We start from the raw sequence: 14,166 nt of genomic DNA on the forward strand, positions 1-14,166 counted from the left end.
ATAATGATAATAATAATAATAATAATAATAATAATAATAATGATAATAATAATGATAATGATAATGATAATGATAATAATAATAATAATAATAATAATAATAATAATAAGTATTAATCGAATGAACAATATCTTCATAGGACAAGAGGGCCAGTTAAAAATAATGACCATTATAAAAGAAAGATGACGCAATTTTAAAATGTCACGCAATGAAGATGTGTAAATTCTGACCTGTGGGAATTCAAAAGAAGTCCATAAAAATGTATTAAAAGGTGATGATGATAGTCATAATAACAATAATACTAATGATAATCAAAATTGTGAAGATGACGATGACAGAGACATACCGCCTAACCAGTTGGATATCATAACAGCAGCCCATCAATGGGTTCCTGATTGTCATGGCATGCAGTACTCTTGCATGAATGATGTAATTTAAATGAGTCATGTCCATTTCAGCCTTTGTTTTGTCTTCCTCCAATCACATGGAAATTTTTAAGCATCGAACTTCCATTCTGCTCAACATGACGGTAATTTTGAACAGAACAAGTGTTCGCGTTCGAGAAGTGGCGAACAATCAGGGCTAGATCGGGAGCTCGAAAATTTAAGCGAGGAATCGCATCACGGTTGGTGAAAAAGTGTTGACGGGCCTGCGCGACTCTACCCTGCGAGCAGAGGCCCTTCGATCTTCCTAGATAAGTCGGGAAGAGGAAGGGACCTCTGCCAGCCGGCTCGACTTTCTTTGAGTTGCCGCTCATCCAAAGAAATGGATGAGTCAGTCCAGTTTCAACTTGCCAAACCTGTTTTTTTTTATTTGTGCGCATGATCAATCGCCACGCGTCTTTAATATTTTTTAAATTTACAACAGAGTGACAATTTTTAAACTGTCTAAATTCCCATGAGAATCTTTCCGTATGTCGGTTACAGAAGCTAGTTTACCAGAATTGAGAAACCTATTAACTTTTTCAGTAAAAATTAAAATGGCAATTTAAAAACTTGAACTATCTTGAGGAAATGATTCCTTGGTTGTCGTGTGTTTGCCAGAGTTGTTCGAAAATATCCGTTACTGTTTGTTTTGGTTTTGTGGTTTTGCGGTTACTAGTCAGGCGTGACTGACTCCCGAATACGTTACGTTTGAATTTTTAACGCATGCTCAACACGAAATGTCGAGCCGGCTGGCAGAGGTCCCTTCCTCTTCCCGACTTATCTAGGAAGATCGAAGGGCCTCTGCTCGCAGGGTAGCGAGTGATTCTAAAATCTGTGCCTTCAAAGTTTGGCTCTGACTAAAATGTCTTTTAACGACTTTCCTTTGCGATATGATAGTATGGGTGGCTCCTTGAATACTTCTCTAAGGTGCGGTTGGTTTTGAATAAGGTGCCATTTCCCCATTAATATATTCTTGAGGTTAGGTAAAGCCGGGTGGTATTGTGTAACAAAAGGCAATATTTTCTTTTGTGTGCTGTTGTCTTTGTTTTCAAGTGACCTCTCCCTATCCGTGAAGTTAACTTCAGATAGGAATTTTTTTGAAAATTTATTTGGGTATCCTATATTCTTTAGGCGTGTTTTGAAATTCTGCATGTTAGTATTAAACGTCACGACTGACGAATTTGTTCTTAGGAGGCGTAGCGCTTCTCCTTTTATGAATCCTTTCTTAACGCCTGTTGGATGACACGAATAAAAATCCGTGTATTGAAAGGTCTCTATCCGTTTGTAATGTGTTTGCACATCAAGGGTTGATTCTCTTTTGAATCTCTCGCATTTGTACACTTTTGTGTCCAAGAATGTAATTTCTGAGTCTGATATTTCAGCCGTAAATTTGATTGTATCGTGGTAGTTGTTTGCCCTTTGCACAAATTTTTCTATATTGCCTTCGGTTGGGTGCCACACACAGAAGACATCGTCAATGTATCTCTTCCAAACTAGCGGTTTAATTTTGCTCTTGGTGATAATGCCTTTTTCTATTTTTGCCATGAAAACATTAGCGAAAGCCACGGCCATTTTGGTTCCCATTGCCGTTCCGTGGGTTTGCAAATAATGTCGCCCATTGAATTGGAACGAGTTCTCTTTAAGTATCAGGCAGAGCATTTGCCTCAAGAACTTAGTAGGGATTGGTAAATGGTTTTGATAGAAGTCTTCGTACGCTTTGCATACAGTAGTGATCCCTTCCTCTTGAGGAATATTTGTGTATAAGCTAGTTACGTCCATTGACGCAAGGATTGCGTTCTTTGGCAGTTTCGTTCTCTCGATGAAGTTTATAAAGTCTGTTGAATCTTTAAGATAAGATTCTTGTTGTTGTGCTATCGGCTGTATGAGGCGGTCAACGAAGCTTGAAATTCTTTCTGTAGGGCCGTCACACCCAGATATACCTACTAGTGTAGGTTTGTGAATCTTTGTTAGTGTATAGAATTCTGGAATTCTCGGCGGGTTTGGTGTTTGGGAGAGCCACTTCACAAATAGGGGCGCCTTACACATGGGTGTGATTTACATATAGGGGACGTGGAACATGATACATACAGTCATTCACAAGCCGACCAAAAATCATAGCTCACAGTATCGTAGCGAAACTCAGAGGTTTTCAAAATTTTAAACTCCACCGTGGATGGGTTTTTCGTGCAAAACCATGAAGGAAATCTCAAAGATTGGGATACGTTGATCGAATGCAGAGTGAAGATAGACAGAGAACAAATCAAATTCGTCTTAAAATCACGGAACTGCCTTTATTTTTTTTTTTTCGTGAAACCAACCCCCGTCACAAAACCGGAGACGGTTTCACGAAAAAAAAAAAAAAAAAAAAAAAAGACAGTTCCGTGATTTTAAGACGAATTTGATTTGGTCTCTGTCTATCTTCACTCTGCATTCGATGAACTTATCTCAATCTTTGAAATTTCCTTCATGGTTTTGCATGAAAAACCCATCAACTGCGTAGATTAAAATTTTGAAAACCTCTGAGTTTCGCTACGAAACTGTGAGCTATGATTTTTGGTTGCGTTTGGGCTGATGAATGACTGTATGTATCATGTTCCAGCTCACCATATATGTAAATCACCTGTAAATCACCCCTATGTGTAAGTCGCCCCTATATGTGAGGTAGCGTTACCAACCATATTGTAATCAAGCGGCAATGCCAATATAATCCTTGGGATATATTTAGAAATCTAGTCTGGGTCTCGCGATACAGGACAACGAAGCCCAGACCGTACGCGTGCCCCCGAGGGAGCACGCAAATTTAGGAAGGGAAGACTTTTTGCTTGACCGTGAATATTTACACGGAGCGGTCCAAGGAGCATCAAGAGAATCGCGAGTGACAGATTGTACATTAACTTGAGCAGATCCAGAAACCCATAAGGGTTGAAACGTGTAACGCGCGTTCACGGCTTCCGAATATTCAGTGCGAACTGATTGGTTGAATGTTTCAGTGCTAAGTACCATATTTGGAAACCCCTCGCTCTTGTTGTTCCAAATATGGTACTTTGCAAATTGAATATTCAGAAGCTTGTTTCCCAGCACACAAGGGACCGTTACACGTTTCAACCCTTATGGGTTTCTGGCAGATCTCAATTGAACTAAAAAAGGAACCTAACACGAGTCTAGCATAAACCTAAACATTTTTCAAATTTCTCTGCTTTTGCCAAATTTATACGGGTACAAACAACATAACAAAAGCCTAACAAAAACATTAAAAGAAGCCAACTTTTTTAACGCTCACGCGATGTTTAGGTAAGGCTCGTGTCATACTTAATTTTAACACTGAGAGTTAGCGTCCTATGAGGCTACCCTTAGTCTATAAAATTCAGGCCCAATTAAGGCTCCCGTCAGGCCTTACGTTTTCGTGCGGGGTACGAGCCAACATGGATTTGCTGTTTGTTTTAGATCCCTATGCATGTGCTTTAGGATTACCCAACTGACGAATTATAGCAAATAAGTCTTTCTTGCATTTTTCAAAGTATGGTGGTGATCCTCTCAGATTCCTTAACACTTACATAATCATCTGATTTTAGGTCACCGGCGGTATATTTCTTGCCTTTTGTTTTGCACTGTCCTGAATTTGCTTAATTTGCAATTTCTTTAATTTATAAAAGATATTAGGTACTGATTGTGCAACTCTTCCATCTTGACTTCTCAAGTCATTTGCATGCTGTGCTGTAATGCACTTGTTGTCCTTTTCTTGTTATCTGGTTTGTACACAGTAAATTGTAGGAAATGATAGGAATTCAGATTCTTTGGTCATGTACTAAAACCAGGAACACCGGAACACTCCGGAACACCCTGGAAGTAACCCAAAACCCTCAATTTGGCTAACCCTAGGCCTAGCTAGGCCTTAAGTTGGTTTCTAGGACTAGGGTTAGCCAAATTAAGGGCTAACCCTAACCCTAACTTCCAGGGTGTTCCGGAGTGTTCCGATGTTTCGGGGTGTGCCTCCTGCTTCCTGAACTTTTATTTCCGGTCGCGTTGCTATGATACCAATGACGTCAGCCAGTTGCTAGGGACCTCGTCCGCACGTGTAAAGGAGATGAGTTGAGTTTTTGTAAAAAAAATGTGCGTGAGAAAGCGATGTTGTTGAACGTTCTGAATGTAAAATCGGAGAATAAAGTTGTACAAAACGAACCAGCAGAGTTTTATCGTCGCCCAGCAGCGAAACCGGGGTGTTCCTGGTTTTAGTACATGCCGATTCTTTGTCCATAAAAGTCACTGACCCTTACTTGCTCGTGGAAAAAAAAAGAACATATTTTACATTTACATACTTAATTGACCGCTCCCCCATAGGGGCTTTTCAGTGCGAATGAAACACAATCAACGAAACAACAGAACACAACAACTACAACTGTTAAGCCGGAATCCCAACTGGCCGGAGGCAAACCAGTTGGCTATTTTCAAGTGCAGTTGGGAAGTTGAACCAGGGACTACCAGGATCAAATTCAACGAGTGGTCCGGAGCGGGTCTTGAACCCGGGATCCCCGGATCTCAAAGGAAGCGCCCTGGGCCACACAGAAAAAAGCGAATTTTGAACTTTTCAGCTGCCGTGCCAGAAGAAATGCTGCTATCGGTCAGTGTAAAATGCAAACTGCAGACCGGGGGAAAATGCAGACTGAGGTTATAATTTAACTGTTGAAAAACCCAAACCCATTAGAAATGCTAACAGTTGATGAGCCTAAATATTGTTTTAGGCCAAATAAGGCCTAAGGTTAGTATTTCTAAGGGGTTTGGGCTTTTTCAACAGTTACGTTATAACCTCAGTCTGCATTTTACCCCTGGTCTGCAGTCTTCACACTGACCGCGCTGCGACTTTGCGCATTGATTAGTTTTTCCTAACTCTGACGTAAGTGCAATCTACTATTTCCACAATACCCCGGATCTTGAAAGAGCCCGAGAAGCGAGCAAGACAGAGAAACTGCTTTTGCTATTGCAACTTTTAGAACCTTTTGTAATACGCCGTGAGTCTTGTGAATTTTAACGTATAAAGATAAAGAAACACTCTGCAACGAAGAAACCTTTATATGTAACAAAAGGAAAACCTACAGAAAGACTAACTGGTGTGTCCGTTACGTTTGAATTGGACATCGAGGATGAGAGACCCGGAAGTGGCTCAAACATAGTTGAACAGGCACTTAAACAACTGCTGTTAAGGTAAGTACAGGAATCATTGCCACTCAGTTTATGTAAACAAAGAGACTATAAGGATGTTAGTAACTGCCAAGTTTAACAAATGGCACTGATGAAGTGCAGTGTTCTGATTGGGTCTGCCCTGCCTGCCCAAATCTGCGAGCCATGCGATTATTTCGCATTTAAGTCTAAGCACCCATTTCAAATAGCGCTGATAAACAGTTATTAAGTCTAAAGGGTTAGCTTTCAATAACTGTGTGACTCGCATGTTGACTCGCATGGCTTGCAATATTGGCTTGCATGACTCGCAGTCATGGCTCGCTGGCTCGTACATTAGTACAACTCGGTCTGATTCGGCCATCTTCTCATGGATGAATTGGATTAGAACTAGCAAGGGCTCCTTGTGTCTATCTCGTGGTAAATAATACGCATGCATGGTGCAACTGGACGAGATTTTCACATATAGCAAATTTGGAGCAAATGCATGGCAAATGCTACGTTTGTGCACATTTGCTTAAATTTGCTGAAAAGCAAAGATCACATTTGCCACAGCTTTTGTACACAAGGCAACGCTTGTAAATGCCACATTTGTCTTAAATTTGCTGTTGTGTAAAAGTAGGGATAACATCGTATTTTTCTTGATATTTGGAGTGGTAGTTAGTAAACATGATGTATTTGATCAAACTGTCATCATTGCACCATTTTACAAGGTGAGTAAAAGCGAGCAAATATTAGTTTTTTGTACCTGTTTGCTCGGAATAGCAAATATGTGTTCAAACGAGAATTTTTGCAGAGATTTGCTCAGATTTAGAATGACAAATGTGTCCAAATGTGTAGTTTTGCAGAGTTTTGCTCAGGATAGCAAATGTGTTCAAGCATTTATTTTTGAGGAGATTTGCTTGGGATATATCAAATGCAACCAAAATACAATTTTTTCACATAATTGATAATTTGCTCAAGTAACATTATGATCAAAATAAAATTATGTTTTTCTCGCTGTAGCAAATTTGATAACAAATTATATCATTTTTTCTTAAAGTAGCAAACGTGAACAAAGATAGGTTTTGGTCAAGATGACAGATGTGATCCACATCATCAGTTTTGCTTTTAATAGCAAAATAACTAAAATGTGATTTTACACCACTTTTGTTTAATTAGGCCAGAGGTGAATGCTTTTTTATAATTTCTTTTTCTCAAATTTGCAAATGTAGGCAAAGAATCTGTTTGACATTTTCCTTGAGATGGAAGATGACATACCCTTGAAACTGTGTTGATTGAATACTACAACAATTAACCATTTCAATAAAAAATAAAACAGGTTTAGTTATCTAAACATATGCAGTAAAATGTGACACATTCTCAATTTAGTCTATTAATAACACAAGTGCACATTGAGATGGCAACTAAATACATTGCAGCTCTGAAACTTGGATGGACTTATTTGCAGTATCTTCATGAAGCTGTTTTATTGACCTTTAGACAGTGCCTCCATGCAGTGGAACTCAAAGATGAATTATGCCCAAGAAACTAATACCGAAAATAATCCATTCTCATAATGCACCCCACATACAAATGTTACATACAAAAGAATGTAGGTAAGGTAAATAAGAGGATAGAATTACTCAAAATTTTCCTTCAAATTTGTGTCTGAAACAGACAGCGTACCCAATGCAGAAAATAGTAACAACTTATTAATGCAATACAACTAGCAGCAAATTATTACTCAACTTAAAAAAAATAATTTTAAACTTGCGTGACAGTAAATTCATAATTATGATAGGTATATTTAAGTCCTAACTTAATCACGACTTAATTATTTACATTGTTTAGTTTGGAGCAACGACATATAAGGTACATGTATATAATGTTCAGGCCTCTGTCAATTATGACATCTCTTTAAATTGGTGAAATTATTTTGCCTTTCTACTTTGGAAATGTACCCTGCAGAAGTGGTTTCAGGTTGCCTCAAATACCATGGCTTTTGTTTTTGCCAATACAACAATTCATATGGATGGATGCATATTTTGAATTCCGAAAGCATAACAAAAATTAATATCCCTTACAGCAGTAAACTTGACAATGTTAAAGCCAACATAGAAGTTAAGGCTGAGTTCAGATACCAAACTTTTAATTGAAAATTAATAAAAACTTAGACTGACATTAGGACAACATACAGTAGCCATATTACTATAATACAGGACTGCACCGTATGCTCTCATAATCCCCACTCACAGTAATTTACGTTCCATCAAAGAAAAATTCAGTATCTAAATCGACCCTGCTTGAAAAGTTGAAATAGCAGGTAGGAGAATGGCTCAGCCATTTCATTTTGATTCATATGCTACATTTTTTTTTTATGTAATTGATTTAAGTTATTAGGGTTGGCGTCTAAACTGGGCCCCAGACTATTATCAAACAACTTACACCAAGTGGTGGAAAATTTGACCATTGTTTGAAAGTACATGTAAGTTCCTTTAGTACATGTACTGTACTTCTAAGTTCTCCAAACAATGCATCACAATCATGTGGTAAAAATTTTGTTAAGCATTGTTTGAGTTCCTATAGTAGTTTTTCAAACACGTTTACAAAATAATTAACTGCATGGTTAGACTTACTTTACAAGTTGCATCGAACTGTATAAGGCATGCCACCCACCAGTTCAGATGAAAATACTACAAATTAGTATACTACAGTGTATAACAAATTAGCTGTGTCGTTACACCTACTTTACAAATTACACTGAGCGGTATGAGGTGTCCCACTCGCCATTTCAGATAGAAAATACAACAAATTAGTATACTATGACAAATTAACTGCATGGTTAGACCTACTTGCAAGTTACATCGAACCATATGAGGTGTGCCACCCGCCACTTCAGATGGAAATGACTACAAATTAGTATACTATGACAAATCAGCTGTGTCGTTACACCTACATGTACACGTACTTAACAAGTTACTGCTTATCTTTGATGCATTTACTATTAAAAGATGACAATTTCCTCAAACTTAAGGGATAGTGAAACCTTTCATAATTTTGGGAAAAAAATATTGAGAAACGATTCTTGTATTAACAGAGGAAGTCACTGATTGTTGCACTGAACATCTCTTCCTTGCATTTCACCTGTTCAATGTGAAGGCATTCAACTCTGACATAATTACCATATGTCTGAAAAAATTCACTTGACATACCCAGTTCAAGTCAATGGAGTGTATTCAGAATGACAATGAAGCCTCTACCCTCCCACGTATTGACATAAAGACATTAATTTACAATTGCATCATAACTCACAATCAGTGGACTGACTGTTTCTTGCACCTCATGAAATTCCCTCCAATTAAAATAATTTCATTGCACAATTTCCTTCAGCACTGCATCTTGTGGTTGAAGTAGGCCCTGGAAAATATTCACACCAGTCAGTCAATGCATAAGCTACATACATGTACATTTCAATGAATGATTATTATCAATATACGCGGCCAAATAGAAAATCGGCCTCTTCAAAACACACAGTCAGCGGGCCGCAAAAGACTGACAGTGGGCTGCTAATGCATTATCAACCCTACAGCTGATTGGTTCTTGCTTCAACTTTGTGATATGCCTATTATTTATAGACATGCATTTTTTCGGTAATTTTAAATAAGTTCACTGGACTGAGTTGATTCTTTAATAGCTTGTTCAATCAACACTTACATGTACATGATGATTTGAAGTGACTTTGAATTCGTTATTCACTTAGCTTGTATTATTAAAACTCGCATTCTTGATATCATTTGGCCTTGTTTATTGATAATAATGAAAATGACATGACTTTTTGAGGGAATATTGTTTATTTGCGCCCCTCATGCTTTACGCTCAGGCCGCAAATGACACTACGCAGGCGCAAATAAACAATATTCCCTCAAAAAGTCATGTTATTCCCTTATTACAGGTAACACCACTTTGCCATTCATAAGCAATCCTCCAGTGTAAATGAAACCGAATAATGAAGCTAATTAGGAATTGCAAACTGTCTTATCTGGAAGCCTGTGACAGCCTCCCACAAGTGTCCACCTTTCCACATGGACCATTTTGAATAAATAAAATCAATAATGATTAAATTGATTTTGAGTTTTTCAAGATTTTTCAATGGAATTGGTGTTTGACGGCTACAACTCAAAACAACTTTTGTATTTCAGCTATAAATTGCTCTTTTTTTCCTTGGGTTCCTGGCCACAAAGCACTAAAAGCACGATGTTGTGAGTTTTACCATGATATCCAATTAAAACAATGGAGCAATCATGCTGAAAACTGCCCCTTAAAACAAAAGTTTAGAGAAATAAAAGTTCCCCAGGATGTCTATTTTGTTTTGTTACTGTATGAACTAGACTAAGTAGGTACTCACCAAATAAAATGTTGAGGTTTTATTGGGAGAAATTGAAAATATTGACAATATTATCGCAAAAATAGTTGGTGAAGTACAGCCTGTATGTGTACAATGTATATCTAGATAGCCAGCTCTACAGTACGTGTACATGTACGGTAGCTTTATAATCTTTCATGAGAAATGCTGGTAATGCAATGCTTTTGAGTAGCCTACCATGGAATACCCCACAAGACATTTTTTGGATTTTTTTGTAATTAGGCTGGTCATGAGACACCAGTGAAGGTGTGCCATGTCATAGGAAAATACAAGTACAAAATAACATGTGAGAAAGCTACCATGTCATAGGAAATAGTTACATATATCCTTGCACAAGCAATGTGGTGTGCAGTGGCAAGGTTTGGTGGAATTCAGTGGCATTATACAGTTGTTATTTCACTGCCTTCCCTGTATTTTGATTGGTGACAATTATTTTTTTATGGCTTGGTACAAAAGGCTTCAGTTATTAAACATGTGACATTGTTTGGACATGAGACACCAGTGAAGGTATATACCATGTCATAGGAAGATACAAGTGACACGTAACAAGGAAGAAAGCTTTGTATATCATGTCATATGAAAGAGTAGCATACAGTATATCCTTGCACAAGCAATGACGTGTGTAGTGGCAAGGTTTGGTAAAATACAGCTGAATATACATGTACAGTTATTATCACACTGTCTTTCCTGTATTTATGTTTATGTTTACCTTTACGTAAATACAGGAAATTGGCTATAAATATTATTTTCTTATGGCTTGGTATAAAAGGCTTTAAATACTAAACATGTGACATTGTTTGGACATGAGACACCAGTGAAGGTGAACCATGTCATAGGAAATTTTGTATTTCCACCAAACCTTGCCACTGCACACCACATTGCTTGTGCAAGGATTATGTAACTATTTTCCTATGACATGGTGATGAGGGAGTAACCATAATTTATAGAATACCCGGCCACTATTGTGTTCTGGTAGCAGTATTGTTTGAAGAACAAGGCATATAAAAATAAATGGCAAGTAAGGGGCCGGGTATAATGGACTTCAGCTGTGACAGGAATGCAGAGGTTCTTATCATTTATTCCCCTTTTCTTCTTATTGTTATTGTTTGAAATGGCCTTAACCGCGCACTGGTGGCTCAGTTGGTTGAGCACCGGGCTGTCACACGGGCGGTCGTGAGTTCAAGTCCGGCCGGACCAACACTCAGGGTCTTTAAATAACTGAGGAGAAAGTGCTGCCTTTGTAATGCCATCTGCAAATGGTTAGACTTTCAAGTCTTCTTGGATAAGGACTATAAGCCGGAGGTCCCATCTCACAACCCTTGGGTATATATAAAATCTGTGGGACGTTAAAGAACCCACACACTATTCGAGAAGAGTAGGGCATGGAGTTCCCGGTGTTGTGGTCTGATCTATGGATATAGGGGTTAGGTGTCAATTGGGACAAAAAGTTCTGTTCCTCTCCCCTGCCACTCCATGAATTGTGGCGAATAAATTAAAGTAAAGTAAAGTAAAGTAAAAGTAATAACGTGACGTGAAATTGCTAAGGGAGTAGGTCTGCAAAAGTAACGACTGTGCTTGCAGGGGGAGGGATGGATGATGAGAATCTCAATGAATCAGCAATAAAACGTGTTATAAAAAAGCAAGGCTATTCTAGACATAAATTTAAGGCATTTACTTTTAGGTTTGTATTGATCAGTAAGGTGACCTACCGAAAACTCCTTCGGCAATCTTTTGCTATTCGGCAGTCTTGAACTTCCCGCTCTTTCGCTTAAATCTAGCTGTTCAGCCACCCTTTGTTCCAAACGTTCTATGAACTCCGTTTGCTTTTGGAAGAAGGCCTCTATTTTTGCCATGAATTCTTCATCGATTAATGCTGCTGGCCTTGGTCGTATCTCTTGCTCGAACACCGTCCTTGAACTCCCTGATCAGAATGCAGTACGTATGAGTCTTAGAAATAAGCTTGTGACGGAGGCAAATAATAAGATTGCCATCTACTTAAGGCATCCTTTTTATTGTTTGCGTGACGTAAGGTTAAATTGTGGACTTGTTTTTGATACTGGAAGTAGAATAGCAAGTGTGTACTGACAAAATAATTCATGCATAACATTTTTAGTGGTTGCAACCACAGGGTTAACAGACTGAGTTTTTCGTTATTGGAAAGATCCTAGTTTTAGTTTCCGTGCCAATATTTAGTAAAGCCTAGTTCTCATATGTCGGGAAAATCTCAGACGATCGGGGATTTCGCAGAATTTCTTGACCATTCGAGATTTTGCCGACTAATGAAGACATCCCCGATAATCTGGGATGGTCGGGGACGAATCCTTTCCCGACGAAAGCTTTCTATTTTCCCGACGTGTCCCAGATTTTTGCGATCGTCGGCGATTATTCCCGGCATATGAAAACTCAAATTTGTACTTTCAGGGACGTCGGCGATGGTTTTCAGCCCGTTACCAATCCTGCGGCATGTTTCAATTTTGGTGCACTTTCCATTTTCCGCCAAAGTCACTCGGGAGAGTCTAGCACAAGCGTCTGGCGATTTTCCGATATGTCGGCAAAACCTGAGACGGTCGGGAAACTGCGAAATCCCCGATCGTCTGGGATTTTCCCTACATATGAAAACTAGGCTAATATATTACAGTATCGACGAATGTCACTGTCATTTTTTCAGTCACACAACACTCAAAGCATGTAACTGGAAGGGCGTTGTGTTTGTGTATGGAGACAACATCAAAGCGCCCAAATCTCTGACTATCGGTACGTTTTCCCGGGTTTCTTTCCCGTAATTACCACTGTTTATATAACAATTATTCCATGAGCCCGAGTTGGATATGAAGTGATAAAATAACCAACGAGCGCGTAGCGCGAGTTTGTTATAATCACTTCATATCCAACAAGGGCGAATGGAATAATTGTTTTAGTAAATTCTCAAACCGGGTTTTGCCGCCGATTTTATTTCCACAATTTTACAAAGCGTCCGGAAAGAGCATCTTGGCGCATTATTTTCCATATGACGTAAAACTACGACTATTGGCTCATAGTCGGAGTTTTTTAGCCAATCAAAAAGCTAGAAATGCAATAGTCGGAGCTGAAAATTTACTAAAAGTTCTTGTTATTTACTACGAAAGCTAAGACCTACTGGGTCATAGCCTCCCACCCAGACGCTCTTAGGAATTCGCCACGCGTTCCTCTCCCACGAGCGTCTGCTGAAACGAGCCATACATTCCTTTCCCTTTGTTGAGAAACTGTCATCTGGAAATCACTTGCGGGTTACTTGTAAACCGATCAGGACCTGGATCAGGGCTTTGTAGATCTCCCCTGGGAGCGTCAATCTTTGAATGAATCTTGAAGGCGTTTCAAATTATTCCTCAGAAATAGCGCAAAAAGAGTGTAAATATGATATAAATCCCAAGGAATCGCCACAAAGAAATTTGAATCGCACGGGATGTTTCAACCATAAAAATTTCCGTACTCATTCTGTGAAGAGTCGCAAACATCTAAGCCAAAGCATGAAATTTGTACGCTCCAGTTTCTCTTATATTATGGTGTCACGAAAAGTGACACTTCGGAAAGTCAAAATCCTGTATTTTCAAAAACAAAAACGTTACGGAACTGCTAAAACAGTTTCGATAAATAAATAAATAAATAAATAAATAAATAAATAAATAAATAAATAAATAAATAAATGAATAAACACATGGTATAAGTCTGTAAGTTTTAAACGAAATCAATGCCTTACAACACAATGAGATGCCTCCCTACGTTTGCAGATGATACGACATTCATTCCCGGTTACGTTCTTCCTCCCGGTGGAAACACAAATCCTCTGCATCCGTCGAAATAAACCAAGGCGATTGATAATCGGCAATTTTTGGTCGCTCTCGTGAATTTTACGTTCATTTTTCGCACGGTGTCTTCTTAACGGTATTAACTTACCATTTTCAAATATTTTGTTTCAGGAGGGAACGCAAAAATGTCCGCGTTACATCTTAGTCCACCAAAATTGAACACCATTACACTCGAAGACCCGGGTCAGGGTCCTGGCCGGGGACATTGTGTTGTGTTCTTGGGCAAGACACTTTACTCTCATGATGCCTCTCTCCGCCCAGGTGTATAAATGGGTACCGGCGAAAATGCTGGGGGTAACCCTACGATGGACTAGCATCA

General features: G+C 38.8%; 1 protein-coding gene and 1 long non-coding RNA gene across 2 annotated transcripts in view; one reads left to right on the forward strand and one right to left on the reverse strand.

Moving 5' to 3' along the window:
- Positions 1 to 5,187: 5,187 nt before the first annotated feature.
- The window catches only part of LOC138057077 (uncharacterized), a 30,150-nt gene continuing 21,171 nt past the window's right edge, over positions 5,188 to 14,166 (forward strand). The window contains exon 1 of the mRNA XM_068903096.1: positions 5,188 to 5,624. The gene's annotated coding sequence lies outside the window, so the exon portion shown is untranslated. The remainder of the gene's footprint in view (positions 5,625 to 14,166) is intronic.
- LOC138057081 (uncharacterized) lies at positions 5,883 to 12,601 on the reverse strand. The gene is made up of 3 exons (XR_011133598.1): positions 12,418 to 12,601; positions 11,712 to 11,923; positions 5,883 to 8,996 (listed from the first exon to the last, which is right to left on the reverse strand). It is a non-coding gene; the product is annotated as an uncharacterized lncRNA (long non-coding RNA).

This window comes from Montipora capricornis, chromosome 7 (assembly GCF_036669925.1).
Source record: "Montipora capricornis isolate CH-2021 chromosome 7, ASM3666992v2, whole genome shotgun sequence".
Lineage (NCBI taxonomy): Eukaryota > Metazoa > Cnidaria > Anthozoa > Scleractinia > Acroporidae > Montipora > Montipora capricornis.